Genomic DNA, 11,190 nt, shown 5'->3' with positions numbered 1-11,190 from the left:
ATCTGGTACTTGAATAGTTCAGTTCCTTCAAAAGGTAAGAGGTCTCGAGAGCTATTTTCAAGCGTGCAAACTCACATGGGTTGCGTTGGCTGAAGTTGGGGATAGTAGGTCGTGGCCCTCTGTAGATCTGTTCAGTTGTTAGTACTGGTGAGTATGTAGGTTGGTGGTGGTACAGCGGCCGCGGAGGCGTGTAGACTGCTGCACAGGATGTAGCCCTAAGGGGTGAAGGCTGTGTGGGAGACTGGTAATGGTTAAGAGGCTGCTGAAGCGGGTAGTCTGCCATATATGTCACACCTCTCCGTGGTGGAGGCTGTGACGTGGGGTCCTCTGGACAGTGCCAGGGCTCTGCCTTGTTTGGTGACAGTTTGTGGTGGCTAGCTGACAAAGCCTGGCTCTGTATCATCTGCAGCTCCGCCATCAGCTGATCTAGGCGCTCCATCATCGGTTGGCATGATGGCTCTTCTTGGCCCTCTGAGTCTGGCCATGGTGGAGGGTCAGGCCAGTCTTCTTGGTCTTCTATGGCACTGTGGACAGACTGGGAGTCGCAGTGGCTGACTGGGTGTGGTGTAGCTTGTTGAAGGCTGATTACCATGTTGGTTAGCCTTCTCATTTCAGCCTGAATTTCATGGAGTCCAGCCATGTCAGTGTACATGACTTGCTGTGACTGCTGTAGCATGACCTTCTCTTCCTGTATGTCCAGGAGTTCATCGCTGAAGGTGGTCGATGTAGGCAGTCCGAGGGGAGTTGGGGGGGGGGGCTGGGGTGGGTCATCTTGGCTGTGCCCTCCAGATGATGTGATTGCTCTTCTTCGTACCCATGCCTGTGTTGTTGCCTGTGGCTGATGTAGTCGACTTCATAGTCAGCAAGGCGAGTTGGTGGGCGTGTCTGACACTTTGGCCGTGCTCCGTAATGCTGCTCTTCTGACTCCATTCTGTCCAAGGGTAAGTGAAGCAATCCGGCTCGAAGGACCATAAATATCGGGAAGGTTATGAAAAGGACTGTATATAGGGTTGAATCAATATTAGTTTTGCTTCATTCACCCCTGGGCGTTAGTCAGGACACAATGATGAGAATCTGGATGCAGTTTATGGTATCTTTACTGCTTGTTGGTAAGGCACAGTACAGGTATACAGGCATGGGTCACAGATGGATAGGGTTGAACAGTACTGTTGTTTACATATGTGTGTGTGTGTGTGTGTGTGTGTGTGTGTGTGTGTGTGTGTGTGGTTTTCTTGTCAAAGACGCACATGAGAACAACAATGCTGCACAATGGAGAGTTGTAACTTTGGCAAGTAAACATGGAGAATAAACGTGACTGGCATCTACTCCGTGACTTCTATAAAAACACCGTAGAAGAAGAAAGACGCATCAGGTAGCATGAACAGTGGTACAACACTGCCCCCAAGTGGTCATAAACACGGAAACCAATATGGCAAGCAATAAACAAAAATATATTTGGAGCCTTTCTAAAATATATGTTTAAGGTGATGGGCGATTCAAGATTGCTGTCGATCAGGAAGTTGTTGATGACCACATCAACTCCCCTGGTGTGGCCCTGAGCTACACTTTCTCCTTGTTTTATGTCTTAAACATAAAATACCCAAAGGAGATGTCACTTACCCTGGAATTCATACAAAGATAAGCAACACATAATGTTTGAAATGCTGTGTATAGAACATTTTGTTGTGTTGCTGTTTATTAAATTAGACACTGTTGAATCTTGCTTTCCCCAGGATGAAATATATTGTAAGTCATAGTTGCACTGGCAAGCTCAGGCTCACATGACTGAGATGTGAATAGCAACCACTGGAAACATGAGTAGTAGAATTATAAATACAACAGCTGGATTGAAACAATTTCAAGCATGACTTGGCTGAAGCATGCACACCAATTAGTTTGATCACACTTTATGTGATGGTTTTCTTGACACAGATTTAGCTTAGTTCTGGATTAAACTGCATTTTAAAAGTAGAATCTTCATAGAAAAGTCTGTTTAGTCAAGCGCTACGCTTAATCTGTGTCTGGGAAACTGGCACTATATGATTATCATGCAGTTAAACATGTGATTCTTCATGTTAGTAAACATAGTTATATCAATACCAAAATAATGATGGTCACGATTATGGTAGTTCATGTTTCACCCAGTCCTACTAGCTAACTAAATATTGAAGGGACTGTTTGGATTATTTGAAGTGCGGTTGTATCCATATCCAGTGTATTAGCTACAGAAAAGGGTGTTTGGCACACTTAGTTTGGAGAATCAGCAGGAGTATTGGTGTAGGAAGCTAAACAATATACTACTTTGGACACAGTCTGCAGCAAACATACTTTAGACTCCTAAAAAAAAAATCAATATCAATTTGAAGTGTTACCGACAGGAAACCGCCATTATGTATGCCAAACATCATTGTCTGCGAATCACCAGACTCAATTGGCAAAATCAGTGATTTTACCTTGCAGAACACAGAAGTTGTTTGTGTTATTGTGTGACTTCAGCAGGGCTCAACAGTGCGAGCGTTTCACTCACATTTGCGACTAAAAATAGGTGTGTGCGAACTGTAAAAAATATTTAGGGGCACATGTGCGCATGAAAAAAAAAACAGCCGAAGCAGCCTATATTTTTGTCAATTAAAAAAAAAAAAAAAAGATAATCTAACCGCAAATGTTGGGGGAACTCCAGCCGTGTTCCCTGTGTGACACAAGCGGTTTTCCAAGCCACTGTCGGCACAATGAATATAAGCAGAGACGGTTTTTGCTATGGGCAATGTGGGCGACCGCCCAGAGCGCAATCTATGTGAGGGTGCACGAGCGCCCTCCAAAAAAAACAAAAACAAGACTCGCCAGTTTTCTAGACTACCGCTCATTTCCATGTCAAGTTAGTGGAGTGGGTGCTGGGGCGTCCCTAGTATCACAACCAGCAGCAGAAAGGAAAGGCGAATCCTGGCGGTTGTGGGTTGAACGGGGGTCACAGACAGGAATATGGCAGAGGCTCATAGTGCTCTGCGGCGCAAGATAGCCTTCTTACATGTTGCTTAAATGTGCATTGCGTTTTGTTCTGTATTGTTCTGTACTCTTTGTTCCTGGTGTCCTGTCAATATGCTGCATTGCTACTATGTTTGTCTGTCTGATGTAACCTACCTGCCGGCTGAAGCTTATTTCTTTTAATGTGCTTGATGTGCTTTCCATTGTGATTCTTGTCTTTTACTGTGTGTGTTATGACTCTATTCTGATCCATGTGCTTTTATACGTGCTGTGCTGTGCTGTGCTGTATATTTTACTGTTACTACGAAATGTTGATTGGAATGTTTTCTCTTTTAGCTGGCATTTAACACCTTGCCTGGGGACTGCAGTTGGAAACTAGCTACTCAGCTAAAACTGGCACATTTACAGAAATGTTCATTAATGTGCACTGTCCCTGTACAAATAAAAAAATAAATGAAAAAATAAATGAAATAACGGCTTACCGGCGACAGAGAAATCGGACTCTGGGTCAAGTAATTTCCTCTTTCGTTGGCCTCATGACTGTCCTGGAGAATGTTTTAGGAATAACATTATATAAGATAATCATATTGCAAAGATAACATATATATAAAATAATAACATTAAAGACAAAATTAAATTAAATATTTTTTCAAAACTTGATGATTTTACCTTTCTGTACATTTTGTATACAAATTCATTAAATAATTTTGCTTGTAAATGTCTAAATGTTTATTACGGAAAACACATTATTTGATCAATTTACATTGTGCCCCTAAAGTTCTTTGTGCGCTCCTTACTTTTTCAACTTAGGAGCACATGTGCTCCTTGGGAAAAAAGTAAGCGTTAAGCCCTGTAGCTGCTCAGTCAGTCAAAACTACAACAGTCAGGGATGTACCTTCCAGATCCCTAGCAGCCAGTTAAAGGTGGAGTCTGTAGGACTTTCCAGTTGTTGTTTGTAAACACAGCTGTGGTCAAGCTAGCTAAAGACTTAAGAGAGAGAGCAGCGCTGGCGCACTATTGGAATCAGAGGAATAACACCTTCTTGTTAATTTTTCTCCATAGTTACGCTGATAAGCACAAATAAACACAACCACACCTCCAAACAACAGTGCAGGAAGAGGCTGCATGGCCAGCATTGTCTGAATGCAGTCATCAGGTTTCACTGCTTCCAGTCCAGTCCTGCGCTCTGTCATTGGCTGGGGGAAAGACAAGAAACAACAAAACAGACACCAAAACATCAAAATATAGGCAGAAGGAAGGGAGACAGAGTCAACACCACACATGAGTATAAGCCCATAGGTGATGATTTATATGTATAGTCGATATCAGCTGCTACTTCCGGTGGTCAATGAAGAGATAAAGTTTTTGCATTTGTGGTGCCACCTAGTGGCTTATCGCTTCCATCTAACAGTTTTTGCCAACCACTAGCACTCACAAAGAAGCAAGTGCAATATATTTTCTGTTTCAGCTTCTTAATGCAGGAATGGCTGTGGCAGAGAAACTGCTGTCCAAGGAGGATTACATCTACATGGAAGATGCGCCTGCCTGCTTGATGATCGAAATGACGTCATGATCTCGAGCGTCAAAATCAAAGAGAGGATCGGCGATTTAATGCCGCCCCCATTTTACATCAGGAAGGTGTTCAAAGACGGAAAAAACACATGACAACGCAGCATATTGTAGCCGGCGCCACCTTTTGTATTGAGTCTCAAACTTTTTGTCTGAAAATGTGTTGCAATAAAAACATTATGTTGTTGAAAACTTGTTTAGCCCTACTATTATTTGTGACTTTTGAAAGAATAACAATGTTCTGTTTTAGAACATTCTTTGAGCAAGCAAAGACAGTGTGTATGTGTTACGCCCCTGAATACGGGGAGAAATAATCACGAGAGTGGTGTTTCCTCAGTAACAACGTTTACTGCAATGAGGAAAATACCGCGATTCCCCTTGTATGTGGGTGGAGACCAGAGTAATCGATCTCAGGCTAACGGATCAAGACCACATTGTCGATCACTGGTAATACTGTTATGTCTTAACTTTTAACAATGAAAAATGAAATAAACAATGAATTAATTAAAAAGACTTTCTAGCGTTTTAACCCTTTGTAAACATACCATGAGTCTTTACCGTTTTTAACCCATTTTAAAACACATCTTATGAATTGTTTCTCATGACCATATGATCTTTTAAACCTCATCACAGCATTTTAATCTTGTTACAGACCAGGAAATTGCAATCTTTTTAAAACTTATCAGATTATTAATGTATCATCATTTAACTTGTCACATATTTTTTTTTTTTTACAAGGATACCTTAAAATGTTGTTATTAAATCATTACTAGTGAACAAAGTATCTATGGCCCATTAGCTAGTGTTGTACAGTAACTAAAATGTAGGATGACATATTGTAGCACATATTAATGTTTTAGATTTCAAAAAGACTAGAAATCTGAAAGATTTTCCCCATCCTGTTGACGGTAAGAGATATTTTTACAGTCTTTACAGACAGTGTAAAATAAGCAATATGATGTAGCCTAAACATGAATATCACATTTTTAATGGATGTTTTAATGTTTTCAGGGTATCAAAAATCAAATATTCTGAAGATATCTTTATTTTGGTCAATTTAGGCTATATGCAATATGTCAAAACAGGATCTTACAGTAATATGTTAAAAGATCCGACAAAATATCTTTTATGGATTAATGATTTCTCAAAACGGGATACTCCAAAGATGCAGGTAATATGTTAAAAGATCTGAAAAAATATCTAGTGAATACAGTTTTAGGATACTATATGCATATTTCACAGATGGGTACTGTACAGATATTTCCTAAAATATGATCTGTCAAAGATGCATTTAATATGGTAAAAGATCTGTAAAACGATCTTTAGGGCATATAGTTCTGGGATATCATAGGTATATTTCACAGATAAGTATCTGGATTTGGGATATTCCCGGGTCCAATCTTGTCTGAATATGGAAATATCCTAAAATAAGATCCGCCGAAGACCCAGTCTGGAATCATCAGGATATTGTCCATATCTTTGATGTATACAGACATATCACCACCTTGGATAGTACTGTATTTTAGAGCTTTTATTCTGCTGTGGGGTGACAATGCTAACCACTGCACCACAGTTCAGTAAAAGTCTAAATACACATCTGTCTTTGTCTCCCTCTGTCACCTGGTGAAGTTGTGCAGATCAGCTGAGTTGTGTGAGAGTCTTGTTGACTTGCAGCTGGAGCTTCCAGTCTGATGATCTGTGATGTTGAAAGGTGACTTATTTACTGTCAGATACTCTCTTCTATTAACTCCTCCCATGACACGCCTCAACACGCCTGACAACAACCATTTGTCAATGTGACAGGGCCCTGACCTGAGGCCAGTAGAACAGGGAGATAATGAGACAGGCAACAGGCAGAGTGCTTCCTTAACTCGCGTCTGACAGACTTTATGGGACACATATTTAACTATCCTGACACTGCAACCCAGGCATCCCAAAACAACACAACATTCATTAAAATAAAAATGTGAATCCACATAATCCATGTGTTTTATAATTCCTTAAATACAAAGGAAAAGAAAATACATCCTCCAACAAACTTGCTGTCTACAGCCTGAACTACTGAACCACTGGGTACAAACAGGTCCGTGTCAGTGAAAACATGGACGCTTCAACCTGCAACACAGAAGATCTATACGATCAGCACAGTTTCAAGATTAGAATCACCAATTCAGTATCTGACCAATGGTAATGGTAAATATCATATCAAATATAATATGAATACTGGTAATACTACGAACTGCTAATTCAATGTTAACATTAATGTTGGTATACTAACATATTACAAACATTATAAAGTATCTGGTTTGTAATTTAGACTTTTTTTTCTGTTTTATAATTATCATGACATGAGTTCTCTCCGCTTGGTGGAGGCCTATATTTTAAAAACTATAGGGTCTGTTAAATTAAAAAATAATAATAATAACATTAAAAAAAACATTATCTTTTGTTATTATTAGGAAAAAATGGGCTCAAAGTGAAGGTATTTGTGATTTCTTCATACATGGACAAAATATCCACCTGATGAAATCCACAGTGTTTGCCTCCTGTAACCTCACAGGTGCAGTGTTAACAGAATACCAGAAACTTCCACAGAAATGGGGACACTCCCTCTGGGACATATAATTACATACAGGTTCCTGGATTCATCTGCTGGAGGTGTGTTTCCAGTATTTTTATAGTTTCTAAGTAACTGCTGAAGCATGTCTTGCCGCAGGCTTTGGACGTGCATTTGTACATTGTACAAGTCTTTCCATCAATCGAAGTGATTTCCCACACACAGCCGGGGCTACCACACAAGGTGACACATGCTCGTCAGTTTGGAGGAACCAGGGATCAGATCGCAGATCATAAGTGGACAAACCGTTCTTCCCGTTGAGCCCTCTGGCCCACAACTTAATCCACTCAGTAGAGCGATGGTTAGTGGTCAGCTCATCTTGGACAACAGGAACACAGCCAACATAAAAAGATTTACAGTAGCGCATGTGGAACACATCAATACCTGTAGATACAAGCTCAATTCAAAAATGTTGGGACACTGAATACAACGGAAAAAAAAGCAAAAACAATACATACATTTGCAAATCTTTTTCTTATCTATATTCAGTTGAATACAATACAGAGACAAGATAGTTAATGTTCACGCTAATAAACTTTGTTGTTTTTTTAAAAAAATGCACACTCATTCTGACTTTGAGGCCTTCAACACGTTCCATAAATGTTGGGACAGGAGCATGTTTACCACTGTGTGACATCACATTTTCTTTTAACAACACTCAGTAAGTGTTTGGGAACTGAGGACACTAATAGTTGAAGTTTTGAAAGTACTTTTTTTTTCCTGTTCTTGCTTGAGCTACGCCTTCAGTGTCTCAACAGTCTGGGGTTGATGTTGTTGTATTTTGTGCTTCATCATGTTTCACTCATGTTCAGTGGGAGACAGGTGTGGACTGCAGGCAGGTCAGTCTGGTACCTGCACTCTGTCACTACGAAGCCACGCTGCTGGAACACGTGCACAGTGTGTCTCACTGGCTCGCTGGAATAAGCAGGGACGTCCCTGAAAAAGACGTCGTCTGGATGGCAGCATATGTTGCCCCAAAACCTGTATGTAACTTTCAGCATTTATGGAGCCTTCACAGATGTGAAGATACCCATGATGCACCTCCACTCCATCACAGATGCTGGCTTTGAACTTTGAACTGGTAACAATCTGGATGGTCCCAGAGCACATGATGTCCATGATGTACTGGTCACACCACTTTGGGTCAGGTACTGAGTGTTCCCAGGCTGCTCCTTAATACCCAATCATGATACTTTAATCTGTTACCAATTCACCTGTTTACCTGTTGAATGCCCCAAACAGGTGTTTTTAGACCATTCCTCAACTTTCCCATTCTCTTGTTGAATGAAAAATGAATTCAACAAATAAATAAACCATGACAGAAAAGAAAGGATGGGAGTGATGTGACATTATGTGCTGTTTAAAGTGTGATTTCTTCATACAGGGACAAAATATCCACCTGATGAAACCCACAGTGTTCACCTCCTCTGACCTTACAGGTGCAGTGTTACTGTTTCAACACAACATCATAAATGTTTCCACAGAAATGTTGACAAATCCACTTGGATCAGCCAAAACATTCAAACCATCTTTGATTATTTTGTTCCTGTTATAAAAATTGTGATCACAGGGTTTATTCATGCTATTATTTTGTGCAAGTCTGAAGGATTGTTCCTGTTTCGTACTGCAGCAACTGTAACATCAGCAGAGAGTTAAGGTTAAGGGAAGTTCGGTACTTTTTCTGTAAGAGGAAGTGGGAGAAACTGAGGGTTGGAGCCTGTACTTGGTAGATTAGGAGAACTGAAACGGTTGAACTTCAACGCCCACCTATGCTATAGAAAAACTTGAAGTTGTTGCTCCTCAGGGAGCCTTTTCTCTGTAACCTCACACTGTAAAAAAAAAATGGCTATTTAATCTACAGTTATTTACTGTATTAAACACAGTAATGTTACTGTGAAATTTTTTTTACAGTAGAATATTGTAAATTTTACAATAAACCCTTGTCCACGTTTCAAAATCACAGTAATCAAAGCTTTACTGTAAAGTACTGTAAATAGTAAACTGCTGTATTTTTCCTTTTTTTATATTACAGACACACACACACACGTGTGTGTGTGTGTGTGTGCGTGAAGAAGATTTAAAAGATGATCTCATAATAAAAACAACGATTAACTCATAATTTCGACATTTGATCATGACCATTTATATCATATTTATGAACTCTTATTTCATAATTATGACTTGTAACTTAAAATGACTTAACATGGGATTTTCATTTTTATCAAATCTAGGTTTTATCTTTTTTTTTCTTTCACTGGTGGAAATGGGCTGACATAAACTTATCCAATGAGGATCAAGAGAGATCAACGGTCGTGCTTTGAATGGGCCAGTCAGGGACAAAAATCCCATTTCATAGTTGGGGGGGGGGCAATAAACATTAAAATTTTAGAGAATAATTCTGGGGGGGGGGGGACAAGGAAAAAAAGTTGTAGCCTGTCTTTTTTACAGCATCTTTTACTGCAATTTGACACTTTAATCTTCACAGTATTGTTAGTAATGGGCAAAATGCAACACACACCCAATACTGAACTAAAATAAAGCCTATATGCAGTACTAGCGACAACAGTCAGGTGCACCGTGCTGTCCAAGGTGCTGAGTGTGTCTGGAGCAGAGCAGCTCTCTGTCTCCCCGTGCCCAGTAGTGTGAATATTTATGCTATTAAGTAAACGGAGAAAACATGTCTCTCATTGTTTAATAGCAGCAAAACAATACAGCTTTATTCATCAAAGACAGAAACTCGATCTCTCTCCTTCTCTCCCTCTTTTTTCTCTGGCTCAGGTGTGTGGATATACAGTGAATGTCTATACTCATGAGAAATGGCTTCACAACTAAACATTTCCTGCAATTAAACTGGTCAACTGGTTTATAAACAGTGTGCTCACAACCGTGCGTAATAGTCGCGCGTAATGGCCGCTCCTCGTCGGTTAAACTGCACGTCTTTCATGTTTGTCTCACTGACATGTGGAGAGCCTACAGACAGGTACCCATTAGCTACGCTCCGCCACAACTGTGTGTAATAGTCGCGCGTAATGGCCGCTCCTCGTCAGTTAGACTGCACGTCTTTCATGTTTGTCTCACTGACATGTGGAGAGCCTACAGACAGGTACCCATTAGCTACACTACATCACAACCGTGTGTAATAGTCGCGCGTAATGACCGCTCCTCGTCTGCACGTCTCTCATGTTTGACTCACTGACAGGTGGAGAGCCTACAGACAGGTAACCATTGCTCTGCCACTGACTGCTCTTGTCCTGTCCTCTCCCTCTTCTTTCTCTCCTGTCCTGTCTGACTATCACTAAACTCTGAGCTTAATCATTAGCTTTTAGCTTAGCAGCACTCGTAATTGAGTAGGCTTTTGAACAATGCAGGAAAAATGTTGCAGACAGTTTATATTATCAGCCTGGGCCTGGGGCTTGTTGTAACAGTAAATGGGATGTGTTGTAACTTGTGTAAGTTAAACTGTGTCTGTGTGAGTGTACATCTTACCCTGCGATGTGGGCAGCCAGGTCCAGCCACACGCTGCTACTGCTGCCAAGTACTAACGGCTGCTAGCCCCGCCCGTTGGAAAGAGTGTGGGATATACCACTACTAGGAATGGGAGGGGGGGACTAAATCTTTAAAGATTTAAATAGCACATTATTGCGTGTGTAGCACCCGACCCATGTAGCTAGGTGGTTAATAACTGAATAACCCATGTGGCAGTACTGTGAGCGGGGCCCTGGGTACGTTTATTTATGGCGGTCCATATTAACCTGTTCACACAATAAGATTTCCAACTTACAAACAGCTCAATTATTAATTTGAAATATTTGGTGGTGCCTCCACTTAGTAGGACTAAATGATTTTAATCACTAGTTTTAACCCACTAAGAATTATTTATGCTTTTTAAATCACTACTCCCTTTTTTTTACTCAAAACACACCTTAATGAAATGTAAACAACACACACACACACACACACACACACACACAATACCTTAAATGCAAATCACGAATTTAGTCAAGGAAAACCAATATTTAAAG

At 40.5% G+C, this 11,190-nt stretch overlaps 2 protein-coding genes across 7 annotated transcripts in view; both read right to left on the bottom strand.

The window, feature by feature from the left end:
• LOC125880644 (stonustoxin subunit beta-like) overlaps positions 1 to 11,190 on the bottom strand; it is a 242,658-nt gene that overhangs the window by 47,150 nt on the left and 184,318 nt on the right. The window lies entirely within an intron of this gene.
• LOC125880642 (neoverrucotoxin subunit alpha-like) overlaps positions 1 to 11,190 on the bottom strand; it is a 244,586-nt gene that overhangs the window by 78,463 nt on the left and 154,933 nt on the right. The window contains exon 1 of one of the 6 annotated variants that reach the window (XM_049563291.1): positions 6,172 to 6,271. The exons of the other annotated variants lie outside the window; for them this stretch is intronic. The gene's annotated coding sequence lies outside the window, so the exon portion shown is untranslated. Of the gene's footprint in view, positions 1 to 6,171; positions 6,272 to 11,190 lie in introns of those variants that run through there. 6 annotated transcript variants of the gene reach the window in all.

This window comes from Epinephelus fuscoguttatus, linkage group LG20, assembly GCF_011397635.1.
Source record: "Epinephelus fuscoguttatus linkage group LG20, E.fuscoguttatus.final_Chr_v1".
NCBI classification, from domain to species: Eukaryota; Metazoa; Chordata; class Actinopteri; order Perciformes; family Serranidae; genus Epinephelus; species Epinephelus fuscoguttatus.
Note: the sequence above shows the minus strand (reverse complement) of the source record. Positions and strands in the feature narration are given on the sequence as shown.